This window comes from Neodiprion fabricii, chromosome 1 (assembly GCF_021155785.1).
Source record: "Neodiprion fabricii isolate iyNeoFabr1 chromosome 1, iyNeoFabr1.1, whole genome shotgun sequence".
Classification (NCBI taxonomy): domain Eukaryota; kingdom Metazoa; phylum Arthropoda; class Insecta; order Hymenoptera; family Diprionidae; genus Neodiprion; species Neodiprion fabricii.
This window is the reverse complement of record NC_060239.1, coordinates 31,770,979-31,794,571: the sequence shown is the minus strand read 5'-3', so window position 1 is coordinate 31,794,571 and position 23,593 is coordinate 31,770,979. Positions and strand designations below refer to the sequence as shown.

Genomic DNA, 23,593 nt, shown 5'->3' with positions numbered 1-23,593 from the left:
GGATGTGTCAGTGTGTATCCCTCCCCCATTCCTTTTCCACCATTTGTTACAAATTATTTCACACAGATAACGTGATTTCAAGTTAACCTTAAAATCATATCTAACGATTCTCACAGCACAAATTTCGATTATCTGATTAGTTTCATACGACATACTAATTGTAAACCTACAAATAACTTATCAATTTATCTTGATAATTTATTGCACACGATTTCTAGCGCGTTTCCTAGTTCCATTTCCGACCGATTTCTTGTAAGATTGCTAATTTGATTTCAGAACGATTGTACAGCGTTTTATACAAGAAAAATAAAAAAAATCATAAATACACGATTTCCACAACTGTATTATAAATACGTATCTGCAAAACGATTGTCGATATCGCGCCGAGAATCGAAAATTCATCGATGTAACACGTCGATTGAATTAATCAAATCTTTTACTATATCTAATAACCGTTTCCCTGGAAAAAAAAATCTATATATATATATATATATATATATATATATATAAGTATACTAAATCAAGTAAAGCGATCGTTCAGATTACTCAGTTTCTTTACACCCGAACGGATAAGACTCGTTGCTTATTTTTTCTCATCAAAAAGATCCAAAAATGCAACACAAATGCAAAATATAAATACATGTACGTATGTATAAGCGAGGAGGGCGAGACGAGCAAGAATCAAGAATCCCCAGTCGCAGTTTGCGACGGTACACGGTTGTTGAATAATTGAGCGATCTCACGGCTATGAGGTGGAATTGTGAAAGCCGGCGATTCCCTTTCTAGCCATCTAGAGGTAGCGAGCTGCTATAGGCTATAGGTGGTACAATAAGCTACCTCCGTAGGTTGCCTCCTAAACAATGCTCGGTATCGTCGATGAGTGAGTGAGTGAGTGAGTGAGTGAGCGAGTGTACCAAAGGTAAGCGATAGTCGCTAATAGCCCCAGCAGCAAGGCAGAGACTGTGCCGTTGCAACGCTCCGGTAAATTATACCGACACGTGTATGCCTGCCCATGGCTGTTTCATTGTCGGGTATATCAACCCTATTACGTATAAATATGTACCTCCTCTTCCTCGCATCCATCCTACACCCTCGTGCACGGGCACAGAGGCGAATATGCAGAGCGGATGATGGGTGGAGCGTAAACCGCCTGATCCATAGACAAGCCGAGGGTTGGGAGATGATCCCCGTAACCCACCCCACCCACTCGGGGGTGAAGCAACATCTGTCTCTCCTAAATGCGGGCCTAGGTTACACGAGTACTGCTCAATGGATGAACGGATGGACGGATGGATGAGCAACGTTTCGTACTCACACACGGTGAAGGTAAGTGCGCGGTTATAAATGTGCACGAGCTGTTTCCCCGACTCGTCGAACCAAGAAGGCGGAGTAAATGCGTGAGCCTTCCGTACACACGGTATAATAAGGAGAGAGAGCCCTCTCTGTAATCTTTCTACTTTCCGTATATATTTATTAGAAAAACAAGCGCAACTGCTCTGCAGGTTTCATACGAGGAAAGGCTCGACTGTGTGTTGTGATAGACGCACAGCGATGCATGCTGGGTTGGATATTAACGCGAAAATATTCGACGAATGGAGGAAAAATTGTTGGCGATGAGAAATTTTATTTTATTTTGTAAACTTCGTTTACACACTCATCGTGTAACGCGTTCAATTTTAGACAGCTGAAATTGAATGTGACACTGACTCAAGCTTGTGAGTCAAAATTTTCAACTGAAATTACATTTAAATCGCTTCAAATCACGCGTCGTAATATATTGAGTGCGAATGCAATTGGAAAGGATTCAACTTTTTTACTTCAGTACTAAATCTGTGTGATCCTCCATTCATCGAAAAGTTCACGAATTACCTCCTACTAAATTATCCTGGACGTGATCCAACTTGGTGAGAATACTGCAATCACATAGAGAGGGAGCGCGTGACAAAGATAAAAATTGAAACTAACAATAAGAAGGAAAAGGAAAAAAACAAAGGAGCAAGAATGAAGAAGAAGGAAAAAAAACATAAACAAAATGAAGGTGTAAAGTTAATCAAGTTGTTTGGTAAATTAACCTCCGGTTTTACATGATGAACGTAATGAACGTTGAAAGAACTGCGAAGCCCTCTCTCTCAAAGTGTAGAATATAATGACTAACTCCGCTAACTTTTTCTCGCTACATCTATATGTATATATACGTCTATATATAGGTATATTAGCCAACTCTTGTGTACATTTTATTTTTAGCCGCCACTTCGTTTAAGAAAAACTTTCTTCTTCCACTCTCTATATATAAAATACACACACCAACACACACAGGTACGCACAAACGCATCTACATACTCAGCTATTTCTCCGCCGAATTATCTACGATGCTTGAGCCAAAGTCAAGTTAGCTTAGGTTACACTTATAAACTCTCGACCATAGTCTAAAGGCGAAACTTTTTTTTTTTTTTTATATTTGTCATTACCAAGAACATATCAGTGGACGAAGACGGTGTTCTATTGGCACGTATCGTGATTCTACAAGCAAGCAATACCCTTGCTACTATTATACATATTTATACGTCAGGTATGATAAATTCCGCAATTTTCAAAGAGGCAATAAATCGATTTCAATTATTTGAACGATTACGTCGCCAACCGCGGCGATATCGCTGTAATTTCATACTCGATACTTTTCTTTCCGTCTCTCTGCCTCTCTCTCTCTCTCTTTTCTATCATCTCTTTTCTTCTCTCTCTAAACTTCTATCTATCTATCTCTCGCACCGTTTGAAATAGTTACACGGTTATAAACCGGTAGCTCTTACAAGCAGCAGCATTGATCAATGATCCGCCGACAGTCGTTATAAAAAGACCAGCTACTATCATTCCCTGATCGAAACGAACCGCACTCTGCAGTCCCAGTCGAAGAAAGGTTCTCAAATTCATTGGATGAACAAACAGGAGCTCAAGAAAGAACAACTACTCCACGTAAGAAACTGGTGGAAATTTTTTCTACAGATTGCAAAGAAAAAGCGACGAATAAGGAAAAAGCATTATTATGCCTACAAAGTTCACGCGTGTGGGAATATGGATAATCCGGCTTTCAACTTCAGAGGCGGTATAGCGATATCTAACATTCAAATGCCGACTCGATAGTTGAACTTTGTATATCCGCGGTCGTATGCGTAACACAATACGATACGTACAACGCACGTCGTGCCCAGTTTGCGTGCAAATTGTAATTATTTCGCGCCAGTAAGTCTCGGCAGCGGCAGCAGTCTCCCTACGGAGATAATATACTTTGTACCCTGTTATATCCTACAGTCAGGAGCGACGTGTGTAAGTAAATGCACGTACAGCAACCGTGAGCACATGCACAGGTACGTGGAAAGAAACGACTCTAGATGCGAGCGCGTGTATCCGGACACAACAAACCCATCGTTCGACACGCGAACTGTTGACTAGATAACGAGAAGAAAGAAAAGAGCGAGAGAAAAATCACACACTCGAACGAGAAACGAATTAGGGAAGGATAAGAAGAGAAAAAACGAAAATATAAATAAAAACAGAGAGTAAACTGCGAGAGGTAAAATGAAAACCGGTCGGACTCTTTCGACGGATTAGATTAACCAGTGTGAAATGAGCGTGGAATTTGAAATTGATCACTTTACTGACTCGGTAGGAGGTACTTCATATTTTAATTATCATCACCGGTTGATAGAAACGTACAAACAGCCAACGACGCAATCCCGCACGAACCATACCTACGTTCCTGTTGACACAGGTGCGTACAAATACACGCGTAAGTTTACACACACACACACACACACACACACACACACACACACACACACACACACACACACACACACACACACACACACACACACACACACACACACACACACACACATGCGAACAAATATAATTGCCACTCGTCAATTTTTCGCGAGAAAATTCATAAAAGTAATCAAACATTTTTGAAAAGAAAATCAATTTAATATCCACTTCGTATAATAATTAGAACACGTAACCATCGATGAATCTATATTTCCCCAATTTGTCGTTGATACATTACAACTGTTAACTGATATACGTATGTGTGTCGATCCCCTTTCAAAGGTTGAACGAACTTCGCCTTCGTGACGTATGCGAGATCGAACCAATCGAGCGGCGTTCGACGATTGATTGTGCATAGAAACGTGACGGTAACAGATATAATTGAAAACGAATCTTTTTGTCATACAAACGTGTCTCACTTCTACATACTCAACATTCGTAATACTATTATCTTATGAGTATAGTTTTCAAAGAAATCTCCCGAGAAAATCTCGAATATCGAACGAACAAAGCACGATCCCGTCTTTGATGCGAGGCGAGTGTCTGCCGAGTCTCGAATCGCCGTATATATAAGCATGACGTCACAAACATCAAGCGAATCGCATGCCGACTGTTCCGAGAAGCGTGCGGAGAAAAGGAATGAGTTACAATGGACGATGACACCGTGTATAAAGCGTTGAGAAATAATAAAAAAGAAAGATAAGAATGAAAAATAATAAAAGAAAAACATTGAAAAAAAAACAAAGTATTCTCATAAGGATGTATCTCTCAGACTATTTCTCTTCAACAAAGCGGTTGAAGCGGGTTTTCCGTCCGAACGTGAAGTGTATTATTTGCATGAGAAGAAAAGAAGAAAAAAAGAAAACTTCTGCCAACTCGGATTTGTTCGTCGATGCGATTTCTCTCCCAAAGTTTTGACAAAAGAAAAGGATGGAAAAAGAAAAGAAAGAGAGGCGTAAATCACGAAATGAAATAAGACGACAAGAGAGAGAAGAAAATTGGCACAGCCTTGACACGCCTCTGTAGACCTCCCGATCGTCAAACTTGCCCCGGTGTTGTCGACCAGTAAAACACAACACGCGGTAATAATTAATGGGATTTCTTCTTCGCAGAGACTGAACAATTGACAGTCTCAAACAGAGTATAAATTATTTAACGTGTATATTATATAGGTATGTACACACGCATCAAGGCGTGGATGGTTTGTGTCGAAATCTGTCACGTCTGTCATCATCGCGATTCTTATCGTCGAGTAGATCTCGGGATGTATGTATGTATGTATGTATGTATGTATGTATGAAAGTATGTATGTATGTATGTATGTACGTATTGCGGGATTGCGGGCAGCGACTGTAAGCCGTAGACGAGTTGTTTTTAGCTGTCGAGTGAGTCAAATCACCGACGCGATTAGATTAATGTCAATTTCTTATTTCTTTCTTGTCAATCCTTTTTTCCCTTTACGGTAAAAGATAATTAGCTCGAGCACCGAACATGCACGACGATTAGACGCGATGTAAAGCAACACGAGGTGTAAGTTACACGTATGCACGCGCACACAGTCACACAAAAGGTATCGGTCTTCCGTATGGTTTCGGAAAGCCATCAATTTACGGTTAGAGTGGTATAATAAGTTTATAATAGATTTGCGAAACGCTTATACAATTTTACTTCACCGTATACAAGGATTAGATAATGCATGTAAACTATTGTTTGCTTTCACCGGAAGCTGCAGCGGCAAACCGCGGGTTAACTGGAAACGATTTAACGAGTTACGATTTCGCCGCGAGTTTAAACTTTGTTCACAATATGTTCACGTGTAGAAACGTTCCGTGCATGCGGACAGTATACGACATATTGTTGCACCTTATATACCGGCGGTCGTCGAAAGCCGAGGGAAAATACGAAAATAGGTTTTCATTCCTTGCCAATTCCCCCTCGCTGCTCGCCCGTTATACGATATTCTGGCAATGATTCGAAACTCACTCGGCGAACAAAGAATTCAAGTATTCGCGTGCTCTCCTTCTTCGTCGAGTATAATATTCTTACTGCGCAACATCTGGTCTTTCGTCGTGACAGATTCCCGACTCTTTGGTATAAATTTTTCACTTCTTTTCGCGTAAATTTACCACGAATAAAGGGGCCGAAGTTATTTTTGAGAAATGGATGATTTTCCGAATCTTTATTCGTACTTTTCGCTTCAAATACGGTGAAAATATTTTTATTCAAACAAGAATTCACGGGTATTTTACACACGTGCAAATTTATGGTACACGTAATTATAAATTAGAAACCAAATTTTCATTCTCGTTCGTAACAGCACGTGAACATTAATTTTCCGGCAAATTTCAAATTATTTTTCAATACTTCTGTACGGCGTAGCTACGATTGAAAAAAAAAAATGTAATATTCGATATACGTATTGAATATTAATGGCGTATAACGCGACGGTCTGCAGCCGACAGCGTTATTACAGCCGTCGCAGTCATCATCGTCGGTGCTTGTTTCGTTGGGAAATGAGGAAATACTTCGATAATCTATGGTAATTATACCCACCCCGGGCTCGTTAATCGTACATAACGATAGCCATAGATTAAATTTAATCATAAAGTCGGTAGCTCGTGACTGCAATCAACCCATAATTCCACAATGTATGGTATGGTCCTATAGACGGTAGCAAGTAGTCTATTACATGCCTCTGTATATAACGCACGTCTCTCCCCGAATAAACTTTCAAATCGTTCCTATTGTATATCCCACCCACGAAAACGAGCAGCACGAAAAGTTGGAGGCACCCAGGGTAATGAATCGAATTTGAAACAGAATTTGCCACCCGAGTTGAAACATGAAACAAGGTTGAAAGGTTTCGATTTTCGGAAGCATTGAAACGCCAAGAGAAACGGTTTGTTTTTTAAACGAACGAAATTCAAATCACCGTTCAAATTAGAATGCGATTAACGTGTTCCGTGAAACAATTTTTTTGTTTATTTTTATTATTCTTCGTTTACGTTTCTTTGCCAACTTTACAAATTGAATCGTTCAACACATATTTTTATATTACGCAAATGTATTACAGAGAAAAGTTTATTCGAAGCTAAGTTAATAATACTACCATGTTTTTCTAACAAATAATATTTTTACTTTAAACACGCGAGGGAATTAATTATTAGTTTGTTCAACGTTTCTTCTGAAACGTTCATGCAGAGCAAAGTTATCCGAAACAATTAAATGTAACATCCCGAGCGTCATCCCTTTTCCAAAATAAAAATCCCGTAACGTATTACGATCGTAATTTTTTTTCCAAGTGTCATGCATTTTTCTTCCCTTTCAATTGCATGTTACACACGATGCTATAGCTGCATAAATTATGCGCGTGATAAATTATCCAACAAGATATAGACACGAGTATTTGTTAAAAGGAGAGCGAATCAATTTATCAACATGTCTATAATACAAACAAACTTCACGAACAATGATGCGGAATTTCTCAACGCCCGAAGAAAAAATTTTCTCAATTTTCCAAAAGCAACTCAAGCGTGATTATACGATTTCAAGATTTGAAATAGTTATTCTCTATAAATGCTGTACCAGAAGCAGCCATCAATTAATTCCTTGGCTCTGAATAAATTTTCTCTAGTCAACATCGAGAGAGAAATAATTTTCAAGACAGTGTAGAAAAGGTACTCAATTTATAACCCCGAGATTACCGAATTTACGATATTTTTCTTGCCTATATACATTTACACATATATAATTGGCGTACCCATTATTGCCATTGTCATCGTCATATCCATTATGGTCGACGTTACAATGGCCTAGAGCCAACGGAGTTACAAATATGGGTAAATGCGAGGGTGAAATTGATCGATTCAACAAGCAAAAAGGCCGGCTAACTCACCCCACCTACGCACAATTGTACGACGTAAAAGGTGTACCGGACATGTACTATACTAGTCATGGTCTTTGACCGGTTAGACCACTGACACAGAGTGGATACGAGCAAACCACTTCCCTCCCTCCTCCACCTCCTCCTCTCTCCCTGACGCCACGTTATCCTTCCTTTCACAAGGTATCGAGGATCATCAAAACCCTAAGCAAGTTGGGCTACTTCCAAGAAGGTTGCAGCAGGTTATTAGACACAAGCATCCCAATCTTGACGATAGCAAAAATTCCTTCTCGCCTCACCTTTTTCTCCGATAAAATATTTTCCCGTGATTCTCGATTCATTTTTTACCTGCATTCTTACTAGTTCTGCGTCTTAACGGTGTTAATGCAGACGAGAATCAGCAAATCCTTTCGCTCGGCTTCCTCCGTTAAATAAATATACGTAATACAATTTAGCCAGTTTCAGCAACAGCGATTGTTTGGATGAGTGAGCATTGGTATAGGTGCAAGAGCGGAATCAGGCGGAAAGCGGAAACGAAACCGTACCGTACAAGCCTTGATTCTTGTCACCGGAAGTGGTAGTCAGCCACTTGGGGACTCGGGCTTAAACAAGGCGTGGAGGGGGGTCAAATAGCAGGGGATCAGTGCGCTTTCTTCGTCGCTTGCTGGCGCGTAATACCAACTAAACAATCAGTTTGCGCAAGGCGGCATAAGTCTGCAGAAACGAACCGAAGAAGGAAAGAACCCAAATAACAGTGTGCGAGTGTGTACCACAAGAGGTTCGAGGAGGCAAACCCAAAGCGCATGCAGGCATCCAGGCAGGATGCACGCGGAGCTTAAAAGCTCGAGGCAAGCTCCTCGTGATAATAATGTGTATCGCGTGTCGAGGAGCATTGTTCCTCTTTCTCTTCCCTTGTTTGTTTTTTTTTACTATAATTGCCTGTAAGCTAAGAATTGTGTACTTTATAATACCACCCCACCGACGCGTTTCGTTTTTCCTTTAATACTTATTTTATTTTTCGTTTTCCTAGGACTAGACTGTATAATGCGATTTCTTTTCCTCATGTTTTCTTTCAAACTGTACCTTTTCACTATAAGCTACACAAGAAAATACGTTTTATGTACATATATATATATACAGGTACGTAGCATATAGATTATAAAGAGGATAAATTCCAGTCCTTCTATCGGAGCTCCGATTTCCTACGATAAACTAAAATAAACTAAATAAACGTAAGACGAATGATAATAATAATAATAATAATAATAATGATGATGATGATAATAATAATAATAATACCAACAACAACAACAACAAAAGATCAAACGAATAGCAACGTGGCCAGGCGCAGGCACGTAACAGAGATTAGATTAAACTAAGTAGAATATCCTCACGAGAATATCGGCTCCCTACCTCCTCATCCTCTTCGCGGAGGGACGAGAAGAGATGTAATAAAAAGAGAGTTCAGCTCTGAGCTGAGCTGCGCAAAAAGGCTTTTGTTAAACCTTAACGGTACGTGTACGCAACAATATTTTTCCAAGAGTATTACGACGATACTCGTCGGGGGATTTAGTGGTTTGAAATTTTTATAACTACACTGCTGTGCGCAGCGTTCCTCTTCACTCTGGAAAATCGCACGATGTATGTATTTTGAATACAGAAAGACGGAACACCGGAGTATGAAACATGAGCAAGTTTTTCCGGCGTTTAATATGTACTAACGTCAGATGTTCCGGGATGCTTATTGTTAATAATTAACGATTTGTAATCCCCTTTTCTCGCCAATTCCGTCTCTCTCTCTTTCCCCCTCGCTTCTCTCGCTTTCTCACTCTCTCTCTCTCTCTCATCCGCTTCTCCGTCCAATATCCTCCACCTCCCTCTTTCTCCTCTATCGAATATTATATCCTTGTAATTTCCCTACACACAAAACACAACAAAGGGCATAAATTTACCTCTTTCAATTAGCCGAGAATCGGTGGAAGTTGCAGCACAAGAGTTAGAGAAAGAGAGCTATCACGTCGTCACGTCGCGGGAGAATAAGCGGCAATAAGAGAAACAAACAAAAAAGTAAGTAAATAAATGTGAAAAAGACCGTGGTCGTTTAACCGAGGCAACCGATGTCGGCGCCCGTCTCTCTCTTTCTCTCCTTCTTTATCCACTTCTACACCCTTTACCCTCGCCAGCTCGAATCACCCACCAGGGTTTCTCGTACCTCCTCCGTCTTTTAGTCTTTCGGTCGATCTGACGAGTCGAGTCGAGTCGAGTCGAGTCGAGTCGAGTGGAGAGGCCCGATATAATTAGCGCGTTTAACTCTGATTTATAATGACGGTGGAAACGCCTACTATCTCTTTCTCTCTCGCTCCTTCTTTTTTTCTTTCTTTCTTTTTCCACTCGTCCATTCGCTGTCTACGTACGTATGTACTACGTGTGTACGTAGCATACGAATGAATATCACTCGATTATTATACAACACAGAAATACTCGACGCGCTTCTTATAATACGACTTCACATAAGTATGTACGTGTGTTTATATATGTATACACACGTGTATCGTATATTAACTGCTTTATACCGCACGCATGCGTATAACTAACATAGTATACATATAGCGTTTGTAAGACGCGTTCGACTAATTTATCATCATGGTTGTATTAATATATTATCGTTCTGTTATCGTTCGTTTCAAATTATACGATAATTAGGAAGTTATGTAGTCAGACGCGTCGAACCAGCTCGGTCACGAAATCTGGACGTAGGTATTTATATTCGACTCAATGTATAATGTATTTCCTAATTAGTGTTTCGGTGGATGAATCGGGGCAAAAAAATAAGAAAAAATCGTTGAGAATAGACTTTTTTTTCGTATAATTGTATCTAATCTCGACAGATACATGAAAATTATAGAACCGCGTTATAGCCACAGACGGCTGTACCTAATTAGTTATAGTTCGTTCCTTCCGCGATGTGAGCCGTGAGTTTAGACACCGTACCACCATTAACCCCTTATACGTATTACGAAACCGGAAGTTGGAATAAAATTCAACATAAATAGAAACATGTGGGGGCAAGATAGAATGAATATCTATGGAAAGAATTGACGAAGAAAAACAATTATAGGTAGACAAGAATCTTATCATTACGATATACGCAAATACAATTAGTAACTGCTCTTCAATGTATACATACCTATACCATTGCACGAGTGACATTTTACCATCGTAATATTAACGTTGTGTAACGAGGATGAAGTTAGTGACGTTACTTTAACAATGCACGTTTTAGAAAGAATCGTTACTTCGTATCTTTAACAATGTCCGAAATTCAGTAAACCGTGACAAATAAAACCTGCTCTTATCTTTAGTAAGTAAATTGATGTATACGTATACTGTCGGTATCGATACGAAGCGAGGCATAAGAAAATAAAACGTAAGAAAGGAAGAAAAAAAAAAATGGGATAGGTGGAAGAACGCAAATAAAGGAATAAAAAAAAAAATAAATAAATAAAAAAAAGCTAATCCGAGAGAGCGTCTTGTCTTGTTTATTGATTTGTTAGCGCACCGAGGAGAAAAGCTCGTCGTCGTCGTCGTCGTGTCCGCGCGTCTCCGGAAACATGTTAGCTGCTCGTATACGGACACTATGCATAGGTACTATAAGGCCACAACCTATCCATTATGAAGCCTATACCAAACGATTATTGCAAGCTAGAGCCTGCCTATCGCTCGGCTCGATCAATCACTTTTCAATCTATCCCCCCCCTCACCTCCCGCCATCCTCCCTCCCTCCCTCCCTCCCTCGTACATCGCATTACGTATGCCTATAGATATCGCTGATATACATGCTTCGCGGCCGCGCACCTCGACGGTGCCTCCCCTCCCCCTCGGCCCAAACCCCCTTTCACCCCTCAATAACCCATTAGCTTCGTAACCTGTTCTACGCATATATAACGATATATAATTACAATATTAATTGTCTGTTGATTGGGTCTTGACGCAGCGCGTGAACCCGATCTCGGTATTGATATTGTTTCAACGAGTTGACGCCGCATCGTGCGCTCATCTTATATTATTATCGTGATTATTATTGTTGCTGCTATACGTATACATATTGTATAACGTGTATGTATCATAATGAATCATTTATTTGCATAGGATGGACGTGAGAAAAGAAAAGAAAGGAAAAGAAAATAAATAAAGAGATAAAAAAAAAAAATGGGGAAATAAAAGCTGTGGATGCGTCACGATATGTTCGTAATTTATTATTATTTTTTCCTGGATATTTTTCTTCGTGTTCCTTCTTTTACTATTCGTCGTTTTAACCACAAGAACAGGACGACGATGACGATGATGATGACGATGACGATGACGATGATGATGCAGTCACTGGTCTGTGACGTAATCCACGCGTATACTGTACACAATCTCCTCATTGTGCGCCCAATTAAAATCAACTAATTACAGTATTTAGCACACCTTTGAATACGTGCATGAATTATTACTTTTTATTTTTTTCTCAATTTTTATCTCCTCTCCGTTTATCGTTCTCCAGCGTGCTCTCCCTCTCTCTCAGCACGTTATAACGAACGAACGCGAATATCCCTTACAATTAGTACATTCTACCCCGCTCGATGATTCTTACTGCATCATGCTTGCGATAGAAAATAACTTTGCACAAATATCATTCGACGATTACAAGCGTGACATATACGCAATATGTATAACGATACATCAGGGGGATATTAAATATCAGCATGCGACTTGGGCGACGTAAAGAGCGAGCGAGCGAGCCCTGCAGAGACGTTTATCGTCGAACCATGAATTCCAAAATCTGTTTCGATCTACCAGGGATGAGTGGAAAAGGAAATGAAAGAAAGTCACCGAGGCGAGAAGGAGCGGCTGGTATATCTACCTCACATATGTATCCCAGGCAGGGAGCAGCGGTGTACATACGAATAACGTATAGTGTGTAAACACCTCGCTCTATTCACGAAGAATCCCGGAGTGACGTTAAATCCGATAATAGCCGGCGCGTGAACAGAATTCATTTTTGCCTTCGGGTCAGTTAGAAGCGGGGATTGCAAGCCAGTAGACAACAGCGAGCGATGCGAGATACGCCGAGATTCAAGAAGAAGCGGAAAGTTTTCTGTATAATACGAATTACACGCGCGTACATATACACATACATCGTGTACCATGCACACGTAAACCCGTACACAGTTTGAACGGTATCGTCGTGAATTTGGTGCCAACAAATCTGACGTTTTATTAACCGGACGTTGTTCAATAGAATCGATTGATCGATCGAGACGGTTAATTTATTTTACGATACGACGCCGCGATTCACGGAGCAGGCCTTTGGCTTAAATTCGCGTTATTACATGGCTTCGTTAATTCGATACATTCGGTTGCCAATTCTGTTACACAACACGGGGGCTGAATGATTGACCATAATATTACAGGTACCTTGCGTAATTCCGTCTAAGCGGTTCACGATCGATTTCAATTGATTCAACAAAGAACGCTTCATCCCATTCATTTCGGTACCTCGGTAAGACCTCCTCTCCGAATATACCGTAATACGAACACGCATCGGCACTCGACTGTTCTTTCTCGCGTTGTAACTATTAGCTCAACCTTACGTGCACGCATCCGACATACGTTAAACGCATATTGTCCGTAGACAGACACTGTACCTTGAAGTCTGTCAGATTCTACAGGAGAGCTTGACAACAACAACGACGGATATGATTAATGCAAATGACAAATTATACGCGATGTGCCATGCTAGCTTAACCGAGCACCGTGCTACCCGGCATCGCTCGTACAACTTCGTCTCTCCCTCTCGCTCTATCTCTCTCTCTCTCTATCTCTCTCTGTTCTAGGCGGTTGTTACCGGCAACACGAATCGGGCTGCGTTACGAGCGGCGCAAGTGCAATCAACGCAACGCAACGCAACGCAACGCACACAGACACCATTCGAGTATAATGCAATGAATCCCGACCGCTACACACCGAGTGCCGCGGTAGTTTACGTCAGTCTCTCCAATTAAAGAAACCCACCTCGCGTCATCTCGATAAGCGTACCCGCGATATTATCGAGCTTCGCTCTTTTGTTGTTTTCCTTCTCGCGTCTCCTCGGTTTCTTTCTTATTATTAGCTGTTGCAGCGTCGTCGCTGTCGTCTGCACGAAAATTCCCCGACGTTTGTATTGAAAAGGGAGAAAAACAACAAACTCCCGAAGAACCACTCCTATACACTAACCTTCGACGAGGTATTTTACTCGGAAAATATTTCCTTCATTTCCCTCCCGTTCTAGCGTGTAAAAATTCTCGCGTTCTTCGACTCCCTCCTCTTTATTCCACCTTTCTTTCCCTAAAAATTGTACCATAATTACCCTCCTGTCCAGTCTCAAGGGAGAAGGAAAGAGAAAGAGAAAGAGAAAGAGAGGGCGAAGGGGGAGAAAAATGAAAAAAAGATAAAGTCGGGGATCGAGTGAGCCGATGAAACAGGTCTGCGACGTGAGGAGGGAGGGAGGAAGGGAGGGAGACGAGAGTCGGTTTTATGTATACCTGCAAGCTTAAGCTCGGCATGGGGGCGAAGGACGACGAAGAGCCGGATAAAATGAAACAAAAAGAGGGGAGAAAACGGAGAAGGGGATGGAGGAGCAGGGAAGACCGATCGAGAAACGAATTCGACGACGATATTTAATTTTTCTCTTCTGTTCCTTTTCTTTCTTTTTCTCAATCTTCTTCTTCTTCTTCTTCTCCCCATATCTTTTTCTTCATACTTAGCACGTACAACTCGCGTGATAGCCGCTGATTTACCGACGTTAAAATAATTAACTACCTCTGTAATTGCCTGATTAATGTCCCCGAGCGATCAGCTTCTTCGTCCAATTCAACACCCGGCCGAATATAATACCGTTTATTAAAACTGTGCCTACCGTTGGACGATCGATTGCATGCTCCAAGAATAAAGCGGATATAAAAAATATTCCACCACCGTTTGTACACTTATCATTTTTGTTTGTTTCTTTTGTTTTTATTCTTCGCCTATTATGTTTACCCAACAATTTTCTCGCAACTTGTAGTAACAATTCGTACAACGATCGAAGTGTATTGATCCAACGATGTGCGTACATAAAATAGGATAAAACGAGATACGACAAGTTTGATAGAAACGTGTAAGTATAATTGTGTAATAGTATGTATGATATACGATAAAGTGAGTGATTCGGTACCTTTTCCTCACAGCTGCAGATTAAATAATCCAATATTGTTATGGAACACGGATCGTGTAGGTTCGAATTCCGGTACGCAGCTAATGCGTAGGTATATCCTCCAAACGTGGCGTCGTTGCCTCTCCTCGAGTAAGAAGTGTGCGATAAGTAATCCAAGAATGTTAACCAGCAAAGGTGATGCACAACAACCAACAATTTCACGTCATCGGAATGGAGAAAGAGAAATCAAGAGAAATAAAATATAAAAAAAAAAAACCCCAAACTACAACTCAAAACAGATGTTGAATTCACTCGATCGTGGCACATTCACAGTTTCGTATAAGGGACACCACATAATTTTACCAACAACGATAACAACAATAATAACAACAACAGCAACAACAACAATTATTATAATAATATCAATTGCAATACTAATAACAATCGTAATCACAATCCATTGGCGGCACTAACTTTTTCACACAAACACGAGGATCCGTGGCGGCGATGATTCGAATGATAATAATAACAACTGCAGCAACGATAATCGCACGACGAATTCGAGCACAACGTGTTTCCGTTATTATATACGTCGCACTCGCGAGTAATATTATTCGTGACCGAAGTCTGTCCGTGAAAGCAGCTGGAGTAGCAGCAGCGGTAGGAGATATTGTTATAAAATCGTCTACAAAGAGGACTGAATATTAATAAAGCCATGCTAGGTATAACCTAGGCGAGCCGAGTGAATAGACGAGGAACGCGATCGGTGCTACATGGTAGCCAGGATCGGTAATTTTGGTGTCCGGTAAGTGGGATAGAAGGTGGGGCAAAAGGTTTCCAGGCAGCGGAAAAACAAAAGAATAAACTAACGGTGGTAATGGACGTTTAAAACAAAAAAATACACACGCGTATGTAGCGCGATACACGCTGGGTGTGAGAATCGCGCACTGGCTTACATTGTAATAATTCACACTTTGCGCGTTTTTCTTTTTTTTTTTTTTTATACTTTCGTACTGAGGCGACGATTTAACGGGGGTGGGGGGAAAGAAAAAAAAATCGTTGAGTTAGGTACGATTTGTGCTACGCCGGGGTTAATAATAAGACGCGTTTATCGTCGTTTATCGTTGACCGATAAGCGAGCAATACCGTTTTCACCGAGAGTTCGTAAAAGTTTACTCCGCCAGGCCAAGCGCTTGGCATTTACTGAGGCATCGTTGCCCCCTACCGCCCATTCCCACCGACGACGCCGGCTCTTGGTGCAGTCGGTTATCTCCGTCTCTGTTCGTCCCCCACCCCTCGCCGCTCGCTATCTATCTGTCTCCCTCTCTCTTTCTCTCTCTCTCTCTCTCTTCGCTCCGCTCTGCCCTCCTCGCTCCGCCACCACGGGGGTTTCAGGCATCAAGAGAGAAAGAGAAAGAGAAAGAGAGCGAGAGTGAGAGTGAGAGTGAGAGAAAAAGGACTGAACCCTCGGCGTTGAACCCTCGTTCCTCAGCCCCTCGGTTCCAGACCCTGTGCCACCCTAAACCACCACCTCTCGGCATATAGACGCGGGGAAGACCCAAAGGAAAATTAGATCACAGGAATATCGTGCGGAGAAACGGAAACTTGCTCGAAGGGAGGGAAGAGTAAAAAAAAAAGAAGAGAAGAGAAGAGAAAAGAAGACGAGACGAGACGAGAAGCTTGGGGAGGGGGGGGGGGAAGAAAAAGGAAAAAGAACAAGACAGGGTCGAGAGTAAAAAAGAAGATATCGGCTCAAATTTATACGGGAAAATGTATCGGGCAGCTACCGCGCGTCTTATTGACCCTTGAGCTTATCTAGGTATGTTACATACGCGTAACGTACCTTCCTTTCTTTGTTTCAAGTGGTATTCGATGTAATGTTTATTTCGTCTAGATATTTATACGTGTCTAGCATGCAAACGAGACACACCCCCCCCCCCCCCCCCCCCCCCCCCCCATTTGTTATACAAATTGCTTTACAGTTAGAGAACGGAACAACTTTGTCCAGATAATATGATATATAGATAAGATATGACAATACTTTTATAACTGATGAGCTTCACATCGAACGAATAATTCTCTCATTTCCTTATCCTTGTGTATACTTCGTACGGATATATTATATTTACGTATTATATACGGATACACAAAGAAGATAAATCACTTACCGAAGTTGATTAGATTAAATATTTTCCCCTACGGAGTGATTAACTTTGCTTATCGACGCGAACACCGCCTGCTGCGTTATTATACTCGAGCTTATAACATATCAATACTAACGTAATAAATTAAATATATCGGAACAAGTTCTACTCTCTCTCTCTCTTTCCATACATACAAGTTCCTCTCTTTCATCTCTGCCATCGGTGCAAACCAAAGTACGACTGTGAAATTCATACAGTATCACAGGATTGAACGAAGATGTAAAACGAACGACAGGCTCGTTTCGTTATTAGCGTGCATTAGTCGGTCTGCCGTAAAACGGGTATCCGAGGATACGTGCGATTGTGTTACACGCGTGCACATAACTACGGCTGCACCGAGGTCTGGGTATGTATCGTACCTGCTGCGTACATATATTCGTTTCTCGCAGGGTCCCGGAGGCGTTGGTGAATTAGTAATACCGCGGTGAATATATACGTTATATATTACGCATACGTACGACGGCCGTCTCGCGTGAAAACTAGGAAGCGCCAGCAATTGCCTGCGTGTATCATACGCGTATGCTTATACATACGTAAAAACATACATACGTACACACGTGTAAGATAAATACGTATAAATAGGTACATAATACGCGGGACGTTTTATTAACGACCGAGTTCAGATATGTGCAATAAGTAAGACGATTTGATTAACGCGCAAATAAGACGAGTTAAATACGTTGGAACGGAAATCAACAAGTATCCGCCGCGTCGTTATAATAACCTGCTCGTGACTACTTGTAGGTATTTGCGTGCGTGTCTCTCCACTCATTCCAGGTTATCTCTATCTTCAATGATTAGAGCCCGTATGTACGTACGACACATAATCCGGACTTGAACAGGAGCACTTCGTTTCAAAATATATCCGATTTTTCACACATTATTTTTTGCTCTGAGATTTCTTTGGCTCGACGTCCGAGCCCGGCTATTCGTTCCTTCAAAACGCGATTCTTAGATGTTGCCCTTTGTTACAATATCGTACACGAGAAATAAGATGATGATTTACAGGATAGATTTTTCCATCATGGTTTGTCCAGATTTGTGGGAAAAATTGTTGATTCATCGAGCTTCGCGCTTCGATAATCATCGTTAGAAAACAATAAAAGTCAAAGAAATCGAATCGAATCGAATCGAAGAAACAACCAACAAGAGGTGATCTCAAGTACAACTATGAACAAACTAAAATAAATAAATAAGAATAAAAAAAAACCAAGAAATAGAAGGCGCAGAAAAAAAACAAGCTGTAAATGACGTTTGGCGATCGCAAAGTTACAAAAAGAATTGTCCTCTCGCTCTTCAAACAAAACTGTTAAAGTGACGAATAAAAGTTAGAGCCTCGTCACGCCTTAGAAAATTACATGAAGGTTAAGTAATTTAGGTTCGATTATAAAATCGCTTAATAAAATTCATCAAATCAATGTATCTTGTATTATATAATTAAACCCTCGTATCATACTAGTTTCTCAATTTCCCCCTACAACAACAACAACAACAACAACAACAACAACAATAATAATAATAATGAATCCCGATCGAACTAGAGACGAAAACTAAACCGAGGTCGAAGCTGCGAAGCCTCGAGAGTTTAACACACGTATAAATAGAGAGAGAGGTAGAAAGAGAGGCTGATGCTAGCGGCGCTTGCTATACGGTGGCTGCAAGTAAAGCGTCGGCGTCGACTGGCGAATTTATCAATCACTCGATGGACTTACAGTATTGTCAAGCAAAGCGGGTATCAATTACTGCCTTTGATATTATTATACTAGAAAGGCGGCAAAAGCTCGGCGGGCACGAAGTGTCAGGGAATGACAAATGCGCTTGCCGACCGACCAGCCAACGCGCCACGAATACCAAGCCAACTAACTCAACTAACTAACCGCGATGAAACCCGTCTTACACAAACGTACCTCTACGTCTTGTACGTACCTACGTACGCAATGAATACCAGCGCTGCTTTCGTTCCCACATTACGACAGATAGCGGCGTGCGGCAGCGCGAACCGAGCCAACTAACGATAAGAGTGACCAAAAATAATCCATTTTCGATGAAATTGGTAATTTTTTCACGATTAATCGAGTACAATCGATTACTTTTCAAGCTCGATTATTCTTCCTCGCAATCAAAGTTCACCAAGTACCTGTTTGATATACCAAGCGAGAGATCAATTAATACACACATAATACACACTGACATTTACGAAATTTTGTTTTCAAATGCGCCGTTTCATGAAAAAAAAAATAAATTAAAAAAAAAAAAAATTAATCGATCAATCGATAAATTTTTACCGATTTAATCGAGTCATGTTCAATTATTTTTTGGACTCGATTAATCGATGCATCGATTATTTTTACCAGAGACCAAGTGAACAAGTCGATCCATTCGGTGGCAGCAGACTATAATTTTAACGCATACTACGATACTCATCATTATTATATCTAAATAAAGCGTGTATCATGGATAATCTATGAGATACGGAACCGGCTAACGATCTAAATTTTTGTACATACAGTATACGCATAATGTGTACGTACAACAAGAACATGCCTCGTTATTACAAGTTCTCCGGTTACTTCCACTCGCTGTGTGGTCGCGGGTTCGCGTAACTTTCGGTGATTATAATTTTTTATTCCATATCCCATACACAGAGATCCGTTTGAGAGGAAGCAATTAGGCTTTTTGTATTTTTAATTAGCGCTCGAGTGAGGGAATCAATATCGGTTCGTTGGCTTCTACCGGCTGTGATCGGCGATAAGTAGAGGCTACGACACACGTGCATACAGACAAGTTATAAATCTGCTCGCAATAAGTGTTATCGTTATACCATAGGTGTTAAACACGGTGAATAAGTAGATTAGCTATATGAGAGGCGCGCTGCCTGCATGTTGACGCTGCTTGTTATATTATTCACGTGTGGATTTATTGAATGTACATAGGTATAGGATATTATACGTATAGTAGCGGCTTGTAAAAACTTATTTATATGTTACCGAAATTGATTCGTATACGTTGTATATATGGCGGAATAAAATTATTATTGCAGTAACGGTTGAAGAGAGAGCGCGCGTGTACAAGTTAAGCGTGCGAGACATACTTAAACGATCTCGTAAAAAGGAAAACGATAAAAAAAAAAAAATAAGAAAAACAAAAACATCGCGACGTAACGAGGAAATAATAAACATTTGATAAACGATATGGGGCGAGGAGACTGTTATAACGACGTGTGCGTAACGCGTAGAATAAAATACGTTGTGTATGCCTACGCATAACAGTTTAAAGTTTATATACATATATATATATATAGACACACACACACACTCACACACACATGCAATATAATACGAGCGAGAAAGATATTATAAATAACTCTGTGTCGCAAACTTGTTTCGGTTTCGTTTCGTTTCAACGCGTTTTATATCGTACACGATTTGATCACGCTTTCCCGCGGCGCGGTTAAACGTTTCATCCGGTTATTTCATTACCGAGGCACCGAAATACGCACATACGGCGAACCGAACTCTCTTATACGACGAGACGTTGCGATTAATGATAATTAACTTGAGTGGCAGGTTGAGCACAGCGCGGGAATCAATTGAAACAAACACTAGTCTAGTTTTTTTTTTTTTTTTCTTTCCCTGATTTCATCCAATTTTCTTTAATACAAGGTATATGCGAGCGAACGCTACACGTGGATTCGGTTTTCGATACGTTATATTGTGATAATTTAAAAACATTGATTACAGCGATCGATCGTAATTCATGCAGGCGATTAAATATCTGAAAATTATGGCAGGAAATTTGAAGAATTTTAAAAATAAATCTATATTACTCTCGGCTTAGCGTGGTAATAAATCAAATTTTACGATTTTTCAACGACCTACACCGACTGCAAATTTTCTTTCACAAGCCTCTCTTTTTCTCTCCACCGTATAATTACTCAATTACCTCGTTACGTTTTCGACCCTGGAATTTGGGAATAAAAACTTGAATTTATGAAATTCCCGCGCGTGGATGAAGGCGAATTCGTGCAAAAGGTTATTTTGCCAATAATTTCACCCGCAGTGGCGGGTAATCAGAGACGTTTAATCAAAGCCTATCAGCGTCTTGAAATATCGAAATGGGTAGAAAATGGAGTGCTGTGCCAGACTGTATAAAAAAATACCTTTTGGCATACCGAACGACGGCGCAGCTTTGCCACACATATATACCACGTAGATATATTGTATACCTATTGATTGTTAAGGCAAAAGCTCGTATATATATATACATATATATACATACATATATATATATTTATTTTTAGGAGTGTTGTAGCATCCAAAGAGCAAAAGGTCCAAGGAGTTAGTACGTGGCACAGTTGCTCTATCATGTTGGAGGCCACGGACTGAAATCACAGCATGAATAATGTATCGAAGTTAACCACGGCACAGCTGTCAACCGCCAATTAGAGCCACGCTGCGAAGTAAACATTCGAACTATGTACTCGAACGTATCACCGATCGTTGCAGGACGTACGTAAGTATACATTGCGTACCGTACATCAACGATTTACTGCCGCCTTCCTTTCCTGATAATATTCTATCTCGCACTCTCGACGTTTTGTCGCGACATTTAATTACCGCGATAAAAATTACCACGTGTTCAACAATTTTCCCCATTCGTTATTCTCATTCGCGATGTATACTAACATGTGATGTGTAAACAAATTATCTGTTCAATTAGAACCTGAATGATAACTCGAGTCCGACGAGCTTGATTAATGGATTGAAAAGTAGTGCAGTTCGAATTCCGTAAGGTTAAATAAAGTATAACGAAATTCTCTAACTTTCCCTCCGACACTTCCGATATTGGTTGACGAGTAATTTGTGAATATACAGTATAGGTAGACTGTACTCGGGTTCGTCGTACACAATAAATCTTTCGAGGGGTAAAAATGTACGCGTACACATACGCAGTCGCATGCATTATGCGTGTTTTGACAAGGAAGGTATAAAAGTGCGATCTGAAGCATTAGAACGAGGTATTCCCGTATAAACACGCCGAATAAGAACCGTTCAACTGTCCAAGGTGCCTGAGTTTAATTGCCATCCCCAGTAATAATGTTCGGCCCGATGTGCAGGCTAAACGAGGATAATTGTCAACAATTTTGTAGTAATGAGCGGAATTCTATGGGTATAATAAATGTAGGTATATACGTACTGCAGATACCGGCTTCGTTGAGAACTTGCAGTTATACGACAAACGACACGGTTGTTCCTAATTACAGTGAAAAATTGACCCCGACTCTAAGACGAACCGTGCCGACAGGTAGACGGAATAACTGTACACCGTGTTATAATGAGCTCAAGGAGGAAACGCAATCGATGGTTGTCTCCAGACAACACGAATCTTGAAACGGTAATTGAGGTGGAAATTTTCCAAACGTTAAATTCTACGTGCAATTACTAAATATCCACTCATTGGGAATGACATTATACATAATATATAATATATAAATATAACATATGGGCAGAAATAATCAAACGGTTTCTTCTTCGTGTCTTTCCGGGAAAAGAGAGTTATTAATTAATTAGGTATACGAAAATTGTGTTTCAGGTATATTACTTCTGACACAAAGAATGTTACTCAGGATGTATTTAAACTAGAATAAATAATCACATACGTCGCAGAGTACGTATTATAAAGCTGAGATTATTCATGTACAAGCGTGGATTTAGCAAGAATTACCAATTTATTCATTGTCATTTGTATGCAGTATTATATCAAAGGGCTTAAAAGCTGTTCCTGTTAAATTACGTACTCGCGATTAAAAATGCTGATTGCCACGAAACGGAGGGTTAAAAACACGAAGAAAAAAATTTCATTTTAAATTACGTGTGCGTCACTCCCCCCCCCCACAGTACCTTTATACCGAGGTATACCACAATAAAAAGTTACCGCACTGTAAAGTGTCGTTTTCAATTGAATAGCTGTGATTGAATAATGTTTAAAAAAAATTATATCCACTTTATATTATCGTACATGATGTGACACGGACATTTTTTTCTGCAACCTTGACTGGAGATTCGAAAAAATGACGGAGAAAAAAGGCCTGAAACGATCCCCGAATCGAGTGATACGTACGAATTGAACGGTGCGGAACATAAAGGAAGGGATTCTTTTTACGATAGAGCAACGAAAAAAGAGGATGCACAGCCTCCCTCCATCCCTCGCCTGAAACTGGCGAAAGACTCACGCTTCGACTATGCTGCATTTATTACAGAGCGAGCGAGGCAAGGATCCTCCCGTCCGACAAAATAGAAAACCGTGCACGTCGGTCCAGGTATCGCCTTATACGTATACGCCTGCATACGCATGTATAAGGATTATCGAGGAGGAAGAAGGTAGGTAAGAAGGTACCTACGCATACGAGCGTGTGGTCGAGGCAGCAGACGGACCGACCAGGTAGCCACTTACACATCTGTGATAACT

The 23,593-nt window shown here is 40.6% G+C and overlaps 1 protein-coding gene across 5 annotated transcripts in view; it reads right to left on the bottom strand.

The window, feature by feature from the left end:
- Positions 1-23,593, bottom strand: part of LOC124174361 (zinc finger protein 608-like) — a 95,542-nt gene that overhangs the window by 55,552 nt on the left and 16,397 nt on the right. The window contains exon 1 of one of the 5 annotated variants that reach the window (XM_046553420.1): positions 14,943-15,176. The exons of the other annotated variants lie outside the window; for them this stretch is intronic. The gene's annotated coding sequence lies outside the window, so the exon portion shown is untranslated. Of the gene's footprint in view, positions 1-14,942; positions 15,177-23,593 lie in introns of those variants that run through there. 5 annotated transcript variants of the gene reach the window in all.